We start from the raw sequence: 23,549 nt of genomic DNA on the forward strand, positions 1-23,549 counted from the left end.
CCATATGTGATTATATAGAGGTATGATACAATAGTTAAGGAAGTGGGATCTGGAGACAGATCGGCCTGCATTTGAAACCCTACTCTGCCACTCACTATACATCTGTAAGAACCTGGGAAAGTTATCTCACCTCTCTGAGCCTTAGTTTCCCCAGTGGTAAAGTGAGGATTATAATGGTAATTGACTAATGAGATTACCATGAAAAGTAATATTTAATGCATGAAAAGTGCCTAGAATACAGAACACAATCAAGCACTAGGGATTATATTCTTGAAAAGGATTTTTTTTTTTCCTTTCCCCTTCTTTCTTGGAAAACAAAGAAAGGTTAAATGACTTGGGCAAGGCCACATAGCCAGCAAGTAGCAGAGCTGTCTTCAGGCTATGCCTGCTGGAGACCAACACCTAGATAATCTACAAAAATCCTCCCTCCCCTCCATCAACACCACCGCTACTGAGGTTCAGGCCCTTCTCATTTCTGCCAAGACATTAGGTGTGATGTCCTCACTGGTCTGCCTGTCTCCCACATGGCTCCCTGTCAATTGCCTGCCAGGGTACCTTCTAATCACGGGTAATTGCCCTACTTAAAACCAAAAATTGGAAAGACCCACGTTGCAACAAGGACTCCCTGGAGGAATGGTTGGTTGATTCTAGGACTGGGGCAGGAAAGATATGAGTCAGGAGTATCTTGTAGTGCGAGAGAGGAAGTGCTCAGAAGCACACAAAAAACACAACAATGGGGGCGTGTCAGAATGACATAGGAGCCACCCTGAAAAAAAATTCCCAACAGCCAAAGCTGGAACAATTTGAGCAAGAAAATAAACAAAAATCATATTGGATTATAACCCCCAAAATAAAATTAATATCCATGACTCCATATTGATATAAATAAATGTATATAAATAATATAAATGTATATGTAAGTAAATGAGGGAGAAGGGATAAATCTTCCTTAAAGAAGAATTCCAAATACTAAATGTAGAAGGAATGAGGGAAATAAAAAGTCTCCATTAGAATGCCACAGCAATAATTGCTGCAGGCAAGATCTACATTGAATACTAAATTAGAAGGTGGAACTTGAAGGAAAAATAGGATATATGCATAGCTGCAAAGTATCTCCCCTATAATATTTATTAATTCCTGGGATGGTTTTCACATATGGCCACAAATTCTTTAATACTCCTCTCTCCAGGAAGTGGAGCTTAATTTCCCTCCCCTTGAATATGAACTGGACTTAGTAATATATTTCTAATGAACAGAGTATGAAAAGGGAAAAATAACAATTTTATAGTGGAGAAACCTGGCAGACACCCCTTAACCAAGAAGGCAAGGTTAGTATCATCAGTGATAAGTCAGGCTGATGGCATGTACTCCTTGATAGGAGGAGCTGGGAAGGTACTTCACCTCCGAGGGGTTCTTCCCCAAAACCATAACCCCAGTTTAAGAATGAGAAAACACCAGACAAGACTAAATTGAGGGACATTCTACCAAATACTGATGTGCATTCTCCAAAAGTGCAAAGGTCATGAGGGGCAAGGAAAGACTGAGGAATTATCACTGACTGGAGGAGACTAAGGAGACATGACAACTAAATACAAAGTGATATCCTGAATTGGATCCTGGAACAGAACAAAGACATAAATGGAGAAACTGGCAAAATAAGAATAAAATCTATAGTTCAGTTTTTAAAAAAAAAAGAAAAACAAAAAAACGTTTACAATGTCTATAAAACCAAATACAAACTTCAGAGTAGGCCACACAAGACCCTTCCAAATACAGACCCGGATGCCTTCTCCCTCCCTCTTTGTTCTTTACTTTCCAGTCAGACCTAACTGAGTGAGGGTCCCTGACTAGGCTGTGCCAGTCATGCCTTCTTGCCATTTTTCTCTCTCGTTTCAACCTATGCCTATAATGGCTTCTCCCATCTGCTGTACATGCCGACAAATCTGTTTGTCTGACAATTAATGCACAATTATCTTAGAATTACCAAGAATATCCTCCTCAGTGAATTTTTATTTCTGAAAACCATCCCAGTGGTCAGTCTTTCTTCCTCTCTCTTGCATTGACTCCAGGTATACCATACTTTCCCTTATCTGCATTTATAGCATCCTAGTGTATTATTTCTTTAAATGACTGTGTCTTCTTCTAGGTAATAAAATACTTGATGGGAAACTGATCTTATTCATCTTTTATAGCCTCAGAGTTCAGCACATGTTTAATACATATTGAATTAATGAGTGAACAAAAACAAACTGATGAGTGACTGAGTAATGAACAGCCACCACTAGAAATCTATTGGCTGGAAATGGTAGTTAGATGTGTAAATTCATCTCAGCTCTGTAGACATGTTTGAAGAAAACTTTCACTCAAAATATTCCAAAATGCTTTATAGCATTTTACTATAAATGTATAAACACATCAATTCCAAAGAAACATCTTGAGAACAGCAGCCATCTTGATGGAGAACCAAAACCAGCCTCAAAGGCATCATGGAAGGCCCAAACCCAGGAATTCACCCCTGGAAACTTCCCATTCCCATTTACTCAGGTGGCTCAATGAAAATAGCCCCACACAGAGCCTGCTTCCTTTAAATGCACAGCCTTTCCTTCATGCCTCTCTATACCTTGAAGTCATATACCTTTGAAGAGCTATTCCAAATCAACAGAGTTGCTTCCTCATATACTCACATCAAAACTCCTTTTCTATGGCATCTTCCAACAAACTTCTCAAAGTTGAATTCACACTGCCATTTACCTGGACATCATTAGGAATTCTGTATTCCCGCTCTCAGGCATGAACATCTAAGCACACAGTCATTCTTCATTTATTACAGGAATTTGCACCCTCATTTGAATATTGATGCAAGTGACTTTCCACATTCTTGTTCAAACACTGCCTCAAAAAAATAATGGAAGCTCTGTTTCTCAACAGAGCCTGAGGACTCAGGAATAGTGTCTAAAGCTCAGCAAGATCTCGCCAAGAATGAAGATCATTAAGTTGGATTGGAGAAAGATGGATGCATTAATATAATCACAATCAGCAAATTTATCACCTACTGTGTGCATATATAAAAACACTGAGCCAAAACAAGGGATTAACATACTGTTTCTACCATGAGAGGAAAAGAGGCCTTGGGAAGGAGACTGCCAATATCCCTTTTAAAAGATGTCTAACACTACAGAAAATATAGCTGATGCTCAGCCTCAAAGATTTAATCTCTACTTTCCCAAGAGATAACAGACGATAAGGACAGGTCTCAGGGCACCATCTTGGCAGAGTGGAGGTGACATCAACTACAGAAGTCTCTGCTGTGACCATAGTTCAGAACTAATAACATGTCTCCCAGGTCCAGTCTGCTCAGCAAGGAAGAACTGGTATCTCATTCTCAGCTTTTCCTATTACCTCAGAAACAGGAATTTTTTTCTCTCATTGGCTAATTTCTTCCTAAAGTATAGAAATAGAGAAGTAGACCTCTAATAACTATTTTTTCAACTATGATATCTAACTTGGGAGAGAATAAAGTTTAATAAAGCAGAACATTCTTCCAGTTTGGTCCATCCAGTTGGGTCAATCCTCTTCATTATAAAATTTTCTCTTTACTCATGAAATCTTTTGAACCAATACATCATCACTGTCTGACCCTTTAATATTATGATGACTTTGACTTCTGTCTTTTCTAAATAGAGAAAAAGAATACATCTGAAAAGTGAAGTTTTCCCATTAAAGTTTCAATCCCCAGGTTTCAAATATTACAAAAAGAAACTCAATATTGGCTTCATTTTTTAAGAAGTTTTGGATCACAGAAGGGTTACAATTGTGGTGGGGGAGGATCATTGACGGGGGTGTCAGTGATGGGGGATACCTGGGAGAAAGCTCACCTGGGCATGCATATAAGGCATATAAATGTGTTCATATGTTCATGGAGCATTGTCATGATGGGTGGACAGTCACACAATAACTGAAGGAATATCAAATTCCCATCCTGGGGAGCTCTGCCATATACTCTAATGGACCAGCAAGAAACTCCCAAGTACAAGGGGCAATGACTAGTGAAGGAGGATGGTCCATTGACAGGCCCTTGATATTAAGGACTATGCATATAAACCTTTAATCTTGAAATTGAAACTTAGCCTAGTATTATAGAGTGCCTAATAGTCCTAATAGTTACCTCCTGGGAGCCTCCATGTTGCTCAAATGTGACTGCTCTCTAAGCCAAACTCAGCATATAAATACATTACTTTCCCTCCAGCATGGGACAGGACTCCCGGGATGAGTTTCCCCGGCACCAAAGGATTACTACCAAGCACCAGCTAGTAATGCAACTGGAAAAAGACATTGACCAAAAGGGGGAAAAGGTAAAGACAAATGAGTTTATATGGCTAAGAGACTTCAAAGTGTGTCAGGAGGTCATTCCAAAAGTTACGCTTATGCACGTATTCGCATCATCTCTTTGACTGCCTAAGTAGATACTATCCCAAACAGCAGGGCTCCTGAGGACTCTGGAGACATCTAGACACTATAGTTAGGGCAGGTGGCTCAGGAATTTGGTGCCTTGCCAGTGGGCCCTACTTTGGAATTTATGCTCCCCAGTGTGATAGAGTTGGACTCAGTCATGGTTTCCCTACACATGACTCTTCTGACACTTCTATTTGAACCTATAATTAGTACTGGAGTTGGTAAGTGTATGTCCAAGAGACATAAATCTTTGGGCTGTCCTTGTGCCAGCCAAACCCTGAATCTCAATGGAGTTGCAACACCTACTCTCCAGTTCATTGGTCTCACTCAGGACAACTAACATAGAGGTGTTGATGGACAACTACCATACCAAGGAACCAAAAGAGTGTACAACTGCAAGCAAGAGAGTCCCATCTATTGGCCCTATGGGATCACAGCCCCCTCTCAATTAGAGATGGAGTAGACTTTACCATCCCAGAATCCTCAGGATCCAGGAATTAAGTATGGATTAAAGTAGACTTACTGGTATTATACTATAGACTTAATGTGATTCTAGCAATGGAAGAAATTATATCATTGATGTGGAGGCAGTGGCCACTGGAGGTTCCAAAGGCAGGAAGAAGGAAAAATAGGTATAATATGGGGGCATTTTTGGGACTTGGGAATTGTCCTGAATGACACTGCAATGAAAGATGAAGGCCATCTTAAATCTTAAACATACAGAATTGGGTGGGAGAGAATGTAAACTACAATGTAAACTTTAATCCATGCTTAGTGGCAATGCTCTAAAATGTGTTCATCAATTGCAGTGAATGTAACTCACCAATAAAGGGTGTTGTGAATATGGAAAAATGTGGGAGGTGTGGGGAGCAGGGCATATGGAATTCTCTATGTTTTTTATGTGACAATTGCTTAATCTAATTAGCTTTAAAAACATTAAAAAGAATTTCAAAAATTCAAGAAAATTATTCTACAACTTTATGATAAATGAATGCTGTCAAAGTTGAGAGAAGGGAAGGTGTAAAGAGAGCTTGAGAATATTGCTTCTTTTCCTGAATCTTCCTCCCACTATGCCTAAGTCAGCAAAGTCCATTCCTGCCCCCAAAAACGGACTCCAAGAAGGTGGTGACCAAAGTGCAGAACGACGGCAAGAAGCACAAGCATAGCTGCAAGGAGAGCTACTCCACCTAGGTGCACAAGGTGCTGAAGCAGTTCCACCCCAACACCAGCATCTCATCCAAGGCCATGGGCATCATGAATTCATTCATCAATGACATCTTCAAGCACATAGCAGGTGAGGCGTTGTGCCTTGGAGCATTACAACAAGGGCTCAGTCATCACCTCCGGGAAGATCCATATTGCTGTGTGCCTGCTGCTGCCTGGGGAGCTGTCCAAGTACGCTGTGCCTGAGGGGACCAAGGCCATCACCAAGCACACCAGCACAAAGTGAATTTGCCAAGTAAAAGTTTTTAACCTAAACTTCAAAAGCTCTTTTAAGAATCACTTAAGGTTTTCAATATTAGAGCTGCAAATACTTGTGCTGCATCTGGGCTTAAGTTAGATGATCTCCATAGGCCGTTTTCCAGGATTCCATTCCACTAAAGTAACATATACAGTGCTTTTAATTTATAAGTGCTTGGATAGGGTGGAATTCCTAATGTGTGTCTCATGTATAACCAAGTAACACAGCAATTAAAAACCAAGGATGTGCAGGGAAAGTGATGTTTGGTTTGTGTTTTAAAAAAAATTGGATCCTGAGTAGGACATGAAAATGGATCCTTAGCTTTGGATGGATTGTATGGTATGTGAATATATCTCAGTAAAACTGCTTTTAAAAAATAAAGTGGGCAGCGGACTTTGCCCAGTGGTTAGGGTATCCATCTACCACACGGGAGGTCTGCAGTTCAAACCCCAGGCCTCCTTGACCCGTGTGGAGCTGGCCCATGCGCAGTGCTTATGCACGCAAGGAGTGCTGTGCCATGCAAGGGTGTCCCCCGCATAGGGGAGCCCCACGCGCAAAGAGTGCACCCCATAAGGAGAGCTGCCCAGTGCGAAAGAAAGTGCAGCCTGCCCAGGAATGGTGCCGCACACACGGAGAGCTGACACAACAAGATGACGCAAGAAAAAGAAACACAGATTCCCATGCCGCTGACAACAACAGAAGCGGACAAAGAAGACGCAGCAAATAGACACAGAGAACAGACAACCGGGGTGGGGGTAAGGGGAGAGAAATAAATAAATAAATAAATCTTTTTAAAAAATAAAAAAAAAAAATAATAAAGTGAACACAAAGGACTTAAAATGACAAAGAGAAGGAGAGTGGCTATTTCAGGCAGCTGGAGCAAAGGCACTTGAGGGAAAGCATGTTGTGGATTCAATGCATTCTAGGACTTGCTGAAGTAGAGGGAGCATGAAGGGCCAATGGAAAATGTGGTTAGAAGCACAGGTGAGTGGCATATGGTAAAAGCCTGCAATGCCAGGATAGGGACTTTCCTCTGTGAATATGAGAATGGGAACCATGTATGGAGAGGAGGGATATTTTGGGAGCAATATCTTAGAAAGCAGATATATGCTATTTGGTTTAGAGGAGGAGAACCTGGAGGCCAGGGAAAATAGTGGAAAGTCTACCTTCATGCTAGTTCGAATAGAAAGGAAGGGAGTGTGTGAGAGAATGCTGTGAAGGAAAAAACCAACAGGACTCATTCAAAGATCAGATATGGAGAAGAAAGAGGAGACAAGGGGACTCCTAAGTTTACCAAGAGAATAGCCATACAATCTAAAGAGAAGACTGAGGACCCTGGAGCCCACCATTTGGGTTTGAATTCTGGCTTTCACATTTACTAGCTGTGCCGGGAGATTAATTAGCTTTTCTAAACAGATTTCATCATTTGGAAAATGGGAATGATGCATCTACTTCATAGGGTTGTTGTGATATTAAGCGAGTTAAAACATGTAAAGCACTTAGAATAGTGCCTGGCACCCAGTAACCACCAATAAGTTTAGATGCTATTGGTGATGGTGATAGTGGTGATAGTGGCGCTGTGTTGTGGAAAAATCAAGACTGTTAGCAACAGGGGTAGAAACTGACTCTTTAGAAATTACTCTGATGAGAATGGAAAAATTAACTTGAAACAGGAATGTATTACAGTAAGTCATTTTATATTCGCCATTAGGGTATGAAGATCGTGAAACTAGATCCCCAGGCATCTCCCCTGCTCCCCTAATACATATTTGCCCAGCTATCCTCATGTGCCCAGGCCTCCTAACACCCCCACCCTGAAATCTTCAACCCTAGTTTATTTAAATGCAAATGAAATATCATTCATCTGGGATGCTTACTGGTTGAAAGCGGATTTTAAAATCATTTCTTAAGCTAGAGAAGCATTGCTCTAAATGCACTGAGAGAGTCAGAAGCCTCCAAGAGAGATACTTTCCCGAGGACATTGCTGTGAATACTATATAACTTGAGCATCTAAGGACAAATATCAATCCCAGGAACATTTGCCCCTTGCCCTCCTCAGACAATAGTAGAGCCAAAGCTCCCTACCACCATTCCCCTATCTGCAAAGTGAGGCTAAAAATATAATTATTCCAGTGCTAATTTTACCAAGTTGAGGGAAAAGAAGTAAATAAGGGGGGAAAAGAGCATACATTTAGAAACTATCGCGCATTATTAGATTGGGGGAGGGGAAATTGTGGCATCTACACTTAATGTAAGGGAGGAGCTGGGAATGAGGAACACCGGCCTTAGTCTCTTCTCCACCACTGATCCACAATTGGACTTTGATCAACTTGCTTAATCTTACATGCCTTAGTTTACCCCAGGATATTGTGGAATTTCCCTAATGTCTGTTCCCTTAGTTCCTTAAGTGATGGGCGGTTTCAGTGAAAGCATCATTTTCATTCAGCTGGTTTTCATTTTCTTAATAGAATAATGATGAAGGTGGCAATAATCACTACTAACATCACCATTCATGACATCCAAGAAGCTTGAGATGCTCTACAGACCCATCATTACTCTCAGTGTTTTTTGCTATTTTTACTCTACAGTTTGCTGCATTTAGTAGTGCTTGTCTAGCCCAGTGTATTTACCATCAAAAAGCCTCCATGTTTTAGACAGAAATTTTACAGTTCCCATTTTAAAAGCAAACAAAGTGAAATATTTCTATTCCAGTAGTCACAGGAAAAGAGAGCTGAACTGACATTGTGAAGCAGGCTAAACAGAGGCATCACAATTGCAGGTAAATCTATGCTCATTATTTGATGGACAACTTGCATCCCTGTACAGCCTGGTCATGACTTCTGGATTCATACATTCTCCTCAAGTATCTTTGCTATTTATTAATCAGAACCAGGCCCTAAATTCCCCAAAATTTCTTGGTGTCATCATATTCTGAGTAACAGCTCTCCTTTCTATCCCCCAAATGCACCTCAGGTCCAATCCTAAATGCCATAATTCTAACTGGTTACCTTGCCTATTTGCCCTGATACAGACTAGGCTAAATAGACAGCTCGACAATAACTTGTGCAGACATATGGCCAGTATCATTGGGGCCCCTCCAGGCCCTGAAATTGCATCAGCCATCTAGAACCTTGCCATGGCTCTAGAGTGGGTAATCCCTGAAATAGCTGAGATTATTTCCTGCAACTCCAGTGATCAGTGACTATCCATCTCACTTCCATGTTTAAACAGCTACCTTTAATTCAGTAGCTGTTTCCTATCCCACAATTGTACAAAAGCCCTTTTCCTGCCATTCTTTACTTCCATCTTGGAAGGACATCTCAATTCTCTTGTCACTTGACTTTCTCCTAAAACCTCAAAATGGTCTTTCTTAACCAATGGACTCTTTCCTCAAATACACAGAGAAATGTATGTTAGCCACAGAGTGAATACTGACTCACAAGCGGCCAATGATACAAATGCCTCACTACATTCTTAGTTCATTTTGCTTTCCCAGCAAGTAAGAAGGAAAATGGATACCCCAGCTCCAAGCCACAAATGGCACCAGCATATGCTGCAAGGCAGCCATTTAGGTTGACTGTTCCAAAGAATGATCCATCATGGGCAAACTTCATGACACTACTTAAAAACTAAATAAGGTATGTCATTTAAATAAGATAGATACTAATTCTGCCATAACCCATGAAAAAATAGGCTTCAGTGGAGAAAAATTAGTCTAGAATTCCAACTGGGAATATTCGTAGCCCACCCTGCCCCTCCCTGCAAGCCTTAAGGCAGACTTAGAAAGAGCATGTCCCAGCTTTATGGTTGGACCAAAGAGTCTAGGGGGAAAGGCAGGTGAAATAGCAATGAGAAGCTGAGACACTGAAAATGGGCCCAGTTCTGGTAGGTACTGTGAAGAGCAGCACTGCTTTCCCCTTTTTTCTTCATGAGGATTCTGTGGCTCGGTAAGAAGTAAGGATAGGCCCAGGATCAGGTCCACTACTGGGCTCTTAAATGAGATTTTGCCTTCTTTCCTCTTTGTCCACTAACTCTATTGATCAGACCCCTCCAGCAGTTAAAGAACCAAAGCTAGAGCTAGACTGAGACTATATCATAAATATGTGCTGTATGTGTATAAAAATATATATAATACCATGTGTTCAACATTGGAAAGATCGTTTTGTCTCCTAGAATAAATCTTTTATTTTTTAGAAGGTACTGGTGATTGAACTCAGGACCTCACACATGAGAAGCAGGCACTCAATCACTGAGCTACATCCGCTCCCCAATGAGAGGAGGTTTTTTCATTTGTTTTTTTGTTTTTAGTAGGTACCGGGGATTGAACCTGGGACCACATACATGAGAAGCAGGCACTCAACCACTTGAGCTACATCTACTCCCTGTCTCCTATTTTTTGAAGTTCTCTGAGAATGATGGCTCTCCAAAGCTCTATGCCAATATTTTTTTGCCCCTGGACCTTCACTCACTCAACAAATATTTACTGTTCATGTGTCAATTCCTATTCTAAATTCTAAGAACCCAAGATACAACAAGGAACTGCAGAGACCCTACTCGAAAGGGATTACTGTCAAACTAGAAAGGTCCATTCTGAACAAGTGTAACATCTGCTAGGAAAGAGAACAGTGGGTGACCACCATAGGGGGAACCAACCGAGATGAGAAATTCTTCCTTATATCTAATTGAAATCCACCTTATATTATGCAAGCCCATTTTTCTTTGCTTGAATAGAATACAGAACAGATGATCATCTCTTTTGCTAAAATCTTCATTAAACTATTACACTCATGAAAGGATCCCTTAGTCTTCTCTTCTCCAGGTTAAACAACTCCAGGTGATTTAACATTTCCTCACAGGACTTATTTCCTTGCCTTTAATAATAACTTTCCTCATACTGGAGCAGACTTTTACCACTTATAAGGCACTTTGCAGTGTACAGAGCACTTCTGCCTCATTATCACACCTTGGTCCTCACAACAGCACCACAAGGATGATATTGCAGATATTTGCTGAGCGCTGTGTATGCCCAAGGCACTGTTCTAGGGCTATGGAGGCACCTGTGCCACTTTACACCTGACCCCATTGAAATTCATCCCAGTTCTGTAGAGCCATTTTCTCAATGACTCAAGGCCATTTTGAATTTTATTTCTGTCTTGCAGAGCAATAACAATTCCACCTAATTTAGTGCCAGCTGCAAATTTAATGAGCACAGTCTTAATTCCTTCATCTAGGCCATCGATAGAGTTATTGAGTAGGACAGATCCCAGCCCCAATACCTCTGGGACACCATTCAATATGTCCCCCCAGATTGATGCTAGACCACTGATAACTCCCCTTGGGGTGAAGCCTTTCAGCCTCTAACGTAAATGTAGATAGGAACATAGTTTTCTAGCATGACAAAAACAATGCTTGGTTTAAAAAATCAAAATCTTTACTAAAATTGAGATAGATCCCATCTATTGATTTCCCTGGTCTACATAGCCTCTCACAATCATGGCAGGAAATTAAATTGGCCTGGCTCTATTTGGTCTTTACAAAGCTTTGCTGATTGCTACTCAGTATTTTATGTTCTTTTAGGTGCTAGTCAATTGATTCTTTGATGATTTATTCCAGGATCTTCCCAGGTATTGATATTAAGCTCACGGGCCTGAAATTTCCAGGGTCACCCTGTTTTTCTCTCAAAGATGGGCACCTCATTTACCCTTTTGCTATCCTTAGGGGCTTTTCCAATCCTCTGTGATTTGGAGAAAACACTAGCTAATAGTCCTATGATGAAAGTTGAAAATTCATTCAGTATCCTACAGGGCAAGCCATCAGGTCCCGCTGACTTGAACATATTAGTTTTTTCTAAATTTTCTAACTATGTCATCCCTTTGGCCTTCTATCCTTGTAATAACAAATGGGACTTCTTCCAAGCAGCAGTTTAGAACTGATATTATTTTCCCTCTGTGGGAGAGGAGTGAAGAGAACATTGTAAAAAATAAAATAAATGAAATAAAAAGCTCTACCTTTTCACTCTTACTCTCTTCTGTGTTAGCATCTCTGGCAAAGGCAATGCTATGTTCACCAAATTCTGTTTCATTTTTCTCTTCTTGGCCATACTGGAAGACTGCATTTTCCAGCCTCCCTTGTAGTTAAATTGGAGTCATGGGGTTGGGTATGGACCAATCTAATGATGGAAGGATGTACAACTCTTTCCAGACTGCCCACAAAACTCTCTGCATGACCCTCCATGCTTTTTCTTCCTCCTTGGTAACAACTATCGGCATGACATGTTGATGAGGTGACAACGCAAGATGAAAGGAGATTGGATACGTGAATAACTCCTCAGAGGGGAGCTGCCCAACTCTGCAATGGACTGTGACATAAATAAGAAATGAAATCTGGTGCTATTAAACCACTGGCTGGAAGTTTTATGCTGATCCAAAATCTCCCTCTCTACAGTCTTCTCACACTGACCTGAGTTATATATTTTGAGTTCATACAGGGGATATTTCTTTGTCAATTAGAAAATAAAATTTTCTCCCAATGTCCTTTTTGGACTACTGAAATATTTAAAGACTATCTTTCCTTATTTTCTATTATCTTTCCTACATATATATTTTTTTATGTTAACCTTCCTAATCAGTCATACAATTTTATATATTTATGTAAATTTTTCTTTCATTTTTAGGAGACCTTGCCGAAGGAATTTAATTCATCATGTGCTTCTCAAAGGTAAAACTGACAAGACCAATTTTTTAGGTTATAAAGAATTTCAATGGGTTGGATATCTGTGTATGTGTGTTTTAATTTGAAAAGTTTCTTTAAAGTTATTTAATATAAAGAATAATATAACAAATACCTGTTACACACCACCCAATGTTTTAAAATGTTCTCATTTCTTAATACATAAGAAACAAAACTTTATAGCACAAATTCCCCTGTTCTCCTCTCTAGTCTCATTTCTTTTATTCTTGCCTCACAGAAAACTAGTCTGCCTTTTTATCCTTTTACTACATATACATCTGATCATGGAAATGAATTATATTGTGTTGCATGGTTTTTAATGTACATAAATGGCACAGTATTGTTTGTATTGTTAAAAGAAATAAAACAAAATAGAGTTTCTATAGCTAAGAGATTTTAAAATGGAGTTAGGAGATCATTCTGGAGATTATGCTTATGCAGGTCTCAGCCAGTTATCACAAACTATCAAAGTGTGCAAAGCTTCAAACAACAATGCTCCTCAAAACCCCAAGGACATCCAGATCATAAAGCAAATCACAAGATAAAGAATTCAGTTAATTATCTCACCTAAGGGATGATTAGAGTACCCCAAATATCCACCAACCACAAGTAAGTTGTATAATCTTCTTTTCCTTTAAAAACCCTTGCCTGGAAATGCCAAGGTGGAACGTGATTCAGGTTGCTACCTGAATCTGTGCTCCCCAAATTGCAATTCTAAGACCCCAAATAAATGTCTTTATTGCCTTGCACCTTAAATTTTTTATTTCTAAGTTGACATTACCTCTCTATAATGTGATGCTTTTTTTCACTTAACATTGTATTTTAAGATATAATCAATGTGATGCAGAGATCTAATTTATTCATCTTTAATTGCTATGTGCCATTACTTTATTGTATAATAAGCTTATTTATCCATTAATTATTGCTAGTATTCAGAGTGTTATCCATTTCCCTATTCACTAATGGACATATAGGTTATTTCCACTTTATCAATATTATATTGGTGCCTAACTGCTCTCCAAAGTGTTTGTCACTTTACTTTCCCATAATTGTGTATGAAAGTTCCTATTTCACCATTTCTTTATCAACATTTGGTATTGCCAAGATATTTTTATTTTTTTCAATTCTCTAGATTTTACTGTTTAAATTTTCTTTTCAATATTTTCAGTCTTCATTTCTGTCTTTCAATGGTTTGTAATATTTTCCCAAAAGGTATCAGACATATTATTCATATGAATTCCCAGATATTTTATAGTTTTGTTGCTAACATAAATCTGTGATCAGATATATGGATACATACACACAAGATTTTGCATATGGTCAGAGAAGATTTATAAATATCATTGGAGTGCTTCAAAATGCATATTCCAAGCCCCTTCCACCCCAGAAATTCTAAGTAGGTATGAAATAGAGCCCAGAAATTTGCATTTTAAACAATCACCCAGAGTTATTCTAATGCAGATGGTCCTTAGGCTGCACTATGTGGAGCAAGGCTCTAGTGTCCTTCGGGCACCAGATTAAACACAGAGCCATGGGACAATAATTAGATGTTTTTCAAGAAACACCTTCCAATAAGGGGCATTGCTGGCTCATTCTTTTTTTTTTTTTAAGTTGCTATGTTTCTCTTTATTTTAGTGTGATAAATATTTTGGACTGCCATATGTATGAAGCACGTGTTCATAGATAGATATGTTGTTTTTTAAACTTCATTTTTTAAAAAATATTTTATTGACTTTTTTTTAAAAGATACATAGATCACACAAAATGTTACATTATAAAATATAAGAGGGTCCCATATACCCCACTCCCCACCCATCCCCACTCCTCCTACATCAACAACCTCTTTCACCAGTGTGGTACATTCATTGCATTTGATGAATACATTTTGGAACACTGCTACACAGCATGGAATATATTTTACATTTGTAGTTTACACTCTCCCCAAGTCCATTCAGTGGGTTATGGCAGGACATATAATGCCCTGCATCTGTCCCTGCAATATCATTCAGGACAACTCCAAGTCCCGAAAATGCCCTCATATCATACCTCTTCTTCCCTCTCCCTGCCTTCAGTAACTCCATGGCCACTGTCTCCATATCAATGATACAATTTCTTCCATTGCTAGAGTCACAATAATTCTATAGTAGAATACCAGTAAGTCCACTCGAATCCATCCTGAGGACCCTGGGATGGCAACGTCAACACCACCTCTAAATCAAGAGGGTACTGAGCTCCCACATGGCGGATGGATGGGATTCTCCTGCCTGTAGTTGTAGACTCTCTCGGTTTCCTAGTGTGGTGGTTGACCATCCTCACTTCCCTGTTAGCTGACCTGGGTAAGTCCAATGAACTGGAGTATAGGTGTTGCAACTCTGCTGAGGCTCAGGGCCCAGCTGGCCTATGAACAGTCCAGAGATTCAAGTCTCCTGAGCATATACCAACCCTAGCACCAAACACAGGTTCAGTAAAAGTGACAGAAGAGACGTGTAGATAGGTCACATCTGAGTCCAACTCCATCACACTCAGAAGCACAAATTCCAAAGTAGGGCCCACTGGCAAGGCACTGAACTTTTCTTATTTCAGCTTTCTTTCAAATGTCATATGCTCAGAGAGGATTTCCATGACCACCTTGTAGTCACTCTCTTAGGCTGCTTTTTTACTTTATTGTGATTATCACTCTCTGAAATTACAATATATATTTATTTATTCATTTGTTTACCAACTCTTTAGGTTTTCTACCATGTGGGCAGGGTCTTGTCTATCTTTTTATTGTTGTATCCCTGGTACCTAGGACAATGTCATAATAGGAATGCAATAAATATTTATTGAATAAGTGGATACATTTGTCAAAGAACGATTCCATTTAGCTCATAATTATCCCTCAGAGGTTCACCTCCATTCTTTGATCTAGCTTTCCTTTCAACCAAAAATACCTTTTTCCCTATCTTCATGTTTCCAAATTTTATCCAGTCTTCAATATGGAGCTAAAATATCTCCTCCTTCAAATAGACATTCTTAGGGTATGGTAGAATTTCTGGTGTCCCCTAATAGCTGTCTTCTCCTTTTTCCATAGGAACAGGACTCTAGATTTGAAGGACATAATCACCTACATTTCTCAATTTCCCCATCAGCTAGGTGTGACCATGTGGCCAGATTGTAGTCAGTGGACTGCAAGCAAAAGTGCAGCGTGTCGCTTTAAGATTAAAAAAAAAAGCTCTTGTGTACCCTTCACCATTTTTTTTTTCATCATCCTTTTCTCCATCCTGCTGCCTGGAATGTAGATATGATGTCCTGACCTCTAGGTACTTTCCTGGACCACGAATATACAAATCATAGCCTAAAGATTGCATAATCATAAGCTGAAAGGAGCCTGGGTCCCTGGAGAACTGGTGAAATAGACCCATCGTACCAGTCTACCTGTTGACCTCTAGACTTGCCCTGAGAAGAAATAAACTTTTTTCATGTTTAAGCAGCTATTAACTTGGGTCTCTTTTTCTAGAATCCAAACCTAATCCTAACTGATATCCAAGTAAAAGTTATCTCCCTCCTCTGAAGACCATGTACTCTGAATACTGGAGCTTTAATTTTCTTAGGGAATTTATCATTCCACTTTTAGTTTCAATAATATTAGTTAGCCACTTACAGAGCAAGTCCTGCATGTCAGTTACTGAATTAATCCTCAAAATCAACCTACAAGTAGGTGCTTTTTATCTCCATTTAACAAGTGAATGAGGAAGCTGAGGCTCCTGGGATTTAGATACCTGTCTAAATTCCCACAGAAAATATGGCAGAGAGAGGATTTGAGCCCAGGCTTCTCCAGCTCCAAAGTCTGTACTTTATCCATTACATCCATAGGCATGTCTTTTCATATTTACTGTAAGCTCCTTGAAGGCAGAGACCTCTACTTATGCTTCTATGTAATTCCATAATACATGTCACAGTGCCTGATTCAAATAAGACCATCGATAAATAGTGAGTGGGTGAGTGAGTGAATAAATGGATAGATGAATGACTGTATGGTTTGGCATATAGTTCATCGAAATTTCATTCCAATCTGTTGAGGAAAAAAATAGTAACAACAGATTTTTCCTTAAGAGTTTCATTTAGAGTTTGTGTATTTAAAAAAGTAAAATCAAATTCTTCCAGCCCAGAATACTACTTAGTTATAAATTGTATTCACTAACTTTAGTCACTGAAGATGATTCAGGAAAAATACATATATGGTACCATTTTGTAACTGATCAATGTTGTCAGGGAATATCATTTGAACAAAGGCAGAATTATGGGGCATAGAGAATGTTTCCTCCTTTACTGAGCTTTTCATGGACCCTACAGGACTGATTTTGTTGAATTTGTGTATTAAAGAGTCAGGATGGTAGCATGCAACTGCACCCTATCCTCAAAAACCACCTGTGGGTGCCCATTGCCCCCAATTAGGCACCAGGAGAATCAAGACATTGATCTTCCAAAGCTATTTGATCATCACATAAAAGGGACCATGGTTTAAACTTTTTCTGGGTGATGCCAATTAAATGGCATTTCCTCTTTATGATTTCTTCCAGTGCTCTCATTCTCTGATTCTCTCACTCTCTCCTTCTTTCCCTCTCTCTCACTCTCGTGCTGTCCCTCACACACATACCTTATCATTTGGATTTTCTTCCGAAGGAAAACTGTCCTAAATAAACTCACAAAAATGTTCCAAACCTCAGAATAGATTTGTACCTAGAGAATTTGTTATTCACGGAACAAGCCTCTTGAAGTCTGATTTCTCAGGATTGATGCTTTATCTTTAAACAGTGCACATGAACGTTGGCTCAAAGGGCCTCTGACAATCACTTAGGAATAGCTCAAACATTTGTGTCTGGGCAAGGTCTCCCCTACACAGGGAACCTTTTGTAAATATTAGTTACTAGAACTGTAACACTAATAGATGTAGTTAATAATTATCACAATGTGCCAAAACGGCACAGTTTGCTCCCTGATTACAATATTAAATTGCTATTGAGCTGTGGTATTTGCTGCAGGCAATACTACTAAGAACCCCCCAAAGACACAGGCTGGCCTCACCATACAGAAATGGAAAGTGTTCGGCTGTTCACAATGCTCAGGCAGCAGCGGGGTTTGCCAGAAAACAAACACAAAACTCAGACAATAGAAGGAAAGTTTTATCAGAGCTGAAGTGTCCTTTCACTTGGGAACTGTCATCTCTCAAAAAGAAAAACACACACATACTTGATAGCGGCTTACAAGGCAGGCCATTACTATGGGCACAGTGACTCACGCTGCAGATAGAGAATACTGCACAGCCAGAGCTGAAAGGCTTTGTTTTATTTGCATTCGATTACGTCTAGAGATAGGCCAAGCCAGCTCTGAAAAGTAGAGGCCCCTCAGAAGGCAAGCCAGCTTCTCTCCCTGGGAGCAGGGAGGGAATTTTACTTTCCCACACACCCTCTTCTCTCTGCCTGACAGGTCAAGTGGCCTGGACAATAGGGCAGAGCAAAACTGCAATTTAATTGAGAGGTGTCATTAACTGTAGGACTGCACATTCTAAAGCAGCCACAATGGGGGTTCTTGTCATATGTGCCACATACCAATCCACCCCTCATCCACCCACGCTCTGTCATCCCACCTCCATATTTGCAATTTCAGAGACCCACAGTGGGCAAATGAGTACTTAGCAATCAATTTGCCTGTACAGCTGCCCAGCGTGTGAAACAGGAGGTTGGTTTGCCTATACCAGGGATACAGAAGCCTATGAGGGGTATGCCTCCTACTGAGGCTGAACCTTATTTGTGCTGCTTTACAGGAAATTGGGGTTCCTGGATGCAGCACTATAATGAGAAAAAGAACTGTGACTATTAGGCAACTAATTAATCAATTTAATCCCTAATTAAATGGGATTCAGCAGGAAGGATGAATGTCACTTGTGCCTTGACCCCTTCAGGCTAGACAAACCAGTAAACAGTCAGCAAAACCCTCTTGTGTGGATTAGGAGGGGTTGTGTGTGAAGCCCTATTACAGCTACATCATCTCTGGCCAATGCAGGCAGACACAGGAATGGATAGATGTTCCTGGCACAGAGGAGACAATAAGTAAATGGTTGCTCCTTTCCCTCACCCCCAAACCTCTGCTCTAACTGCTCCAGATTACCAAGGTGTGCTGGGCTAGATCCATTCCCCAGCTGGGACACCCTGGTGTGAGCTTGGAACTCCTGGACAATTCAAACCATCATGTCATCCAAGGTTTCCAGAAGAAAAGGGGGATGTTTATCCTGCAGAGTCTAAGAAAGAGGCTCACATGTGTGGACTCTTGGCAAACTCAATGGATATTAAAAATAAAGGAATTTACTTTTTTAAAAGTCTTTCCATTCTCTTTATTTCCAAAAATCTACCTGTTCATTGTAATGTTTTCACATATTAGTCCATGCTTCCTCAAGACTAAATAAAATACTTATTCATCTCTTCCACTTACAAAGCTGTGACCCTAAGCAAGTTACTAACCACAATGTGTTTCCATTTATCATCTAAAAGTGGGAATAGTACCAATGCATATGAAATCTCTTAGCATATGTGCCTAGTATAAAATAAACCTCCAGTAAATGTTAGCTACTGCTGTTATGACTGCTATTATTATCACTCTTGTCTTTTATCCTCAAAATCTAGCACAGTGCCTGGTACACAAAAGGTGCTCAAAAGTTGTGTGACCAACTGATTGAATGAATGAATGAGTGCTTAATAGGACAAACTTCAGTCCTGAGGTGCTTGACCCCAGTCATCATCCTCCTAGTGCCAGGAGATGAGGTTTTTGGTCACATCATTTCATCTGCTACATTTGGGACCTCACAAGTCCGAAAACCCACTGCCAAACACAATAAAAGAGGATAGCAATGCAAGGGGGATTTTTTACAAGTCTCTTTGCCGTCCACTCACCTAACTACTCTAATGAGACTGTGAATTTGAAGGAGTAAACCATGCCAAGAAGCTTCTGAGAGTTATTTTCAAGGATGCCCTGTTGGGAGGGACATTGGGGCAGAGGAAGCATTTATCAGCAGTGCTAACTGCCTATGGCTCCTCCTAAAATCCACCACAAGATGAAACGAAACCAATAGAAAGCTGGGTCTCTCTCTGTACACACACATACTTCCTCAGAATAGATCTCTGAACTCAAGCTAATAATTCAGCAGGGAAGTGATCTAAAGGGAGCATCAAGAGTATAGGCTCTGGAGTTAATGCAGATATACATTCTAATTCTAGCTCTGACACTCAAAGCATAGACAAGTTACTAAAGCTCTCTGAACCTCAGATTCCTCATCTGAATACATGGCTGACAGCTATTTCACAGGGCTATTGGGAAGTTTAAACAAAAGAACACATGTAAAGACTGTAGGTCAGAGCCTGTCATCAGAAAGTCTGGGTATTTCTCTACATTCTCATCATCAAATTTGTTATCTTCCATTTTTTAATAACAATCAATTATGTTGAACATCTTTTTTTTTTTTTTTTGGAGGTACTACAGATTAAACCTAGAACCTTATATATAGGAAGCAGACACTCAATCACTGAGTGACATCCACTCCCCATTGAGCATCTTTTCATGTACTTATTTTCCATGGGTATATCTTCTTTGGAGGAATGTCTATTCAAGTCCTTTGCCCATTTTTTCAGTTGGGTTGTCATTTGACTCTTGAGTTGTAGCAGTTCTTTATAAATCCTGGGTATTAAATCCTTATGAGATATATAGTTAGCAATTATTTTCTCCCATTCTGTAGATTGTCTTTTGACTTTCATGTGAAGTCTTTTATGCACCAAAGTTTTTAATTGTTACAAAGTCCATTTTATCTATTTTTTCTTTGTTGCTCATGTTTTGATGTCATATATAAGACATCTCTGCCAAATCCAAGGTTATGAAGGTTTACCTTTATGTTTTCTTCCAAGCATTTTATGGTTTAGCTCTGACGTTTAAGTCCTTGATCCATTTAGAACTAATTTCTGTATATGATATGAGGTAGGGGTCCAACTTCATTCTTTTCCAGGTGAATATTCAGTTTTCCCAGCACCACTCTGTATTTTTGAGGCTAATTAATCACACCCCATACTGAGTTCTGAGCCAACTCTGAAATAGGCTCTGGCCTCCAAATGGATCAAAGCATTTGCTATGCAACTGGTGACACTGGACTAGAGGAGCCAACTTGACTTGAGGGGCCAAATTGAGCTTTCTACTTCTCCTAGCTCCAAGCCAATGGCACCTTGGGATCCACAAAGGGGAAAGTAGCATTAATTACTTCAGTGACCTAGAAGCATATTTCTCCTCCTTCCATTGAGAATAACAGATAGACCTATAATGTTCTATTTTCCTCTGTTGTCATCTGACTGACTGTAGGGAGGCAATTGAACTGAATTTTTCAAATTTTCACGTAATTCGTAAACTGATTCCATTCCTCCTCTTCTACATGTAAGACTGGATCCCAGAGCCTTCTTTCCTTTTGCTCTCTCTTTTCTCTCTGACCCAGACAATTTGTCTTTCTTATCTACTCTTGCATAGTCTATTGGATCCCCCACAATGAAAGATAAAGTCAATGATTTCTTGGTCCATCTTTAAAAAGCACCTATTCCTGGGAAGCGGATGTGGCTCAAGTGTTTGGGCTTCCACCTACCTTTTGGGAGGACCTGGGTTTGATCCTTGGGGCCTCCTGGTAAAAAAAAAAAAAGTGTGTCTGCACAGTGACCTAGTGCCCGTGTGGCAAGCCAGATGCCTACGCAAGTGCCCACGCAGCAAGTCGAGTGCCTGTGCAGCAAGGCAGTGCCCATGCAGGTGAGTCACACAGCAAGATGATGACGCAACGAAAGAGAGACGAAGAGGAGAGTCAAGGCAAGGCACAACAGAAACCAATAACTGTGGTGGCACAAGTGACAGGGAACCTCTCTCCACATCACAGTTGCCCAGGATCAAATCCCAGTGAATTCTAGAGGAGAAAAACAAGAAGAGAAGACAGAAGAGAAATAGATACAGATGATCCACACAGTGAAAGGACACAGACAGCAAAAACAGTAGGGCTGGGGGGAGAGGGAAAAAAAGTATCTACTCCTCAAACTAATCTTGTTTATCCTATACTTTCTAAATTGAATAATCCCACAACAGGAACTATCTTCCCATCAGACAGCTAATCCAGGACTACGCTTAATCCATTTTTTTCATGCTGGATTCCCAATTAGGGTGCCTCACCCTCCTTATGTCTTCTCTCATATCTTTCCAGAAGTTTCCTGTGAAGTGAAAAAGCAGCTGCTCATTCCCACCTAAAATGCCTGTGCTATGTTGAACTCATCTAATTCTGTTCAAAATATTTAATGCTCATCTCTCTAATCTTCCAATCTCAAAAATCTCTGTCCAAAAAGTCTGTAGAGCAATCCAATCCCCAAGTTTCCCCCCGATGATTTTATTTTGACTTCTTACCCATAACATTAGGGAACTCCCGCCCCCAACAGGGTTTCCACTCCCTTGAGGGTAGTTGTTCCCATTCATTCTCTGAGATCTTGTCTCTCTTCCTCTGTTAGATCTTTGTCACTCTCTTGATGTAGTAAATTTCTTAGTTCCACACTGATAAGCAGCATGCCTGACTATAAGTCCTTTCTCCTTTCCTATCAGTCTAGCCTGGTATTTCAGGTGCTTACCAAAATCTTTGGAGCAAGACCTAATTGTGTTTCTTTTTAATCAAGGAGGCAGAAGTTTTAGAACACTGAGAGACTTAGAGATCAGAGACTTAGGGATCAGACCAGTCTCTGCAGGCCTGAACCACAGATTATAGACCAGTCAATAAATGACTTTTTATCACTGCTTTGTTCTTGACTGAACACATACTTCTTAACTTTTAGATGTTACCTTTTGCTAAAGGTGAATACTTTTAAGTTCCAAGGGGACTGAACAACCTGTGCTTTGAGGAAGCAAACTTGGAGGTCTGGCCCACAACCACATGACTGCTGCAAAGTACAAGCAGCAGGGGCTTGTGTTCTGCTCATCTTTATAACATTCTCTGGGTTATAAATGATCGCCAGTGGTGATGATGACTTCCAATCAGAATTCCATTCTCCCATTATAGGCTAACCTCAAAGATCAAGCTACTACAATATTTGAATACATCGAAGCATTATATTTTCCATATATTGCAATAATATAAAATTTATCTTCTGGAAAAAGCACATGCAAATTTAGGTGTGACTTTACCTGAGAACTATAGATAGCTGCATAACTACCTTCTGCTCCAGAGAAGGGGTGACTGGAGCATCAAATATACAGTCAGAGTTAATGGGACATAAGGCCTACAGAAGAGAATTTGACTAAGAGATTCCTGGGATACCTGGCCTCTGGGAACTCTTCTTCCTCCTTTCAGATCTGTCTCATCTGGCCTCCAAGATCTCAACCTTTCCTTATGACCTGGTAGATCTCATTTTCCCTTCTTTATCTGTCTAGCTTAGGCTACTTGACTGCAATCTTTTCTTAAGGAAATTCTTTCTCTTCCTTGAGCCTTATCAGAATAAATTTATTTTTTTTTCAATTTCCTACTACTCCTGTCCCTATCTCAAGACTGGGTACATTTTTTTTTTTTTTTTTTTTTTTTTAATTTTTTTATTTTTTATTGACTTTGTAATAATATTACATTAAAAATATATATGTGAGGTCCCATTCAACCCCACCCCCCCACCCCCCCTCTCCCCCCCCCCCAACAACACTCGTTCCCATCATCATGACACATCCATTGGATTCGGTAAGTACATCTTTGGGCACCTCTGCACCTCATATACATTGGTTCACATCATGGCCCACACTCTCCCCCATTCCATCATGTAGGCCCTGTGAGGACCCACAATGTCCGGTGATTACCCCTGAAGCACCATCCAGGGCAGCTCCATGT

The 23,549-nt window shown here is 40.0% G+C and overlaps 1 protein-coding gene and 1 pseudogene across 3 annotated transcripts in view; one reads left to right on the forward strand and one right to left on the reverse strand.

Moving 5' to 3' along the window:
- ZNF521 (zinc finger protein 521) overlaps positions 1 to 23,549 on the reverse strand; it is a 936,466-nt gene that overhangs the window by 839,091 nt on the left and 73,826 nt on the right. The gene's annotated exons all lie outside the window — the stretch shown is intronic.
- On the forward strand, positions 5,523 to 5,902 carry LOC101440617 (histone H2B type 2-E-like; annotated as a pseudogene).

Source organism: Dasypus novemcinctus, chromosome 16 (assembly GCF_030445035.2).
Source record: "Dasypus novemcinctus isolate mDasNov1 chromosome 16, mDasNov1.1.hap2, whole genome shotgun sequence".
Lineage (NCBI taxonomy): Eukaryota > Metazoa > Chordata > Mammalia > Cingulata > Dasypodidae > Dasypus > Dasypus novemcinctus.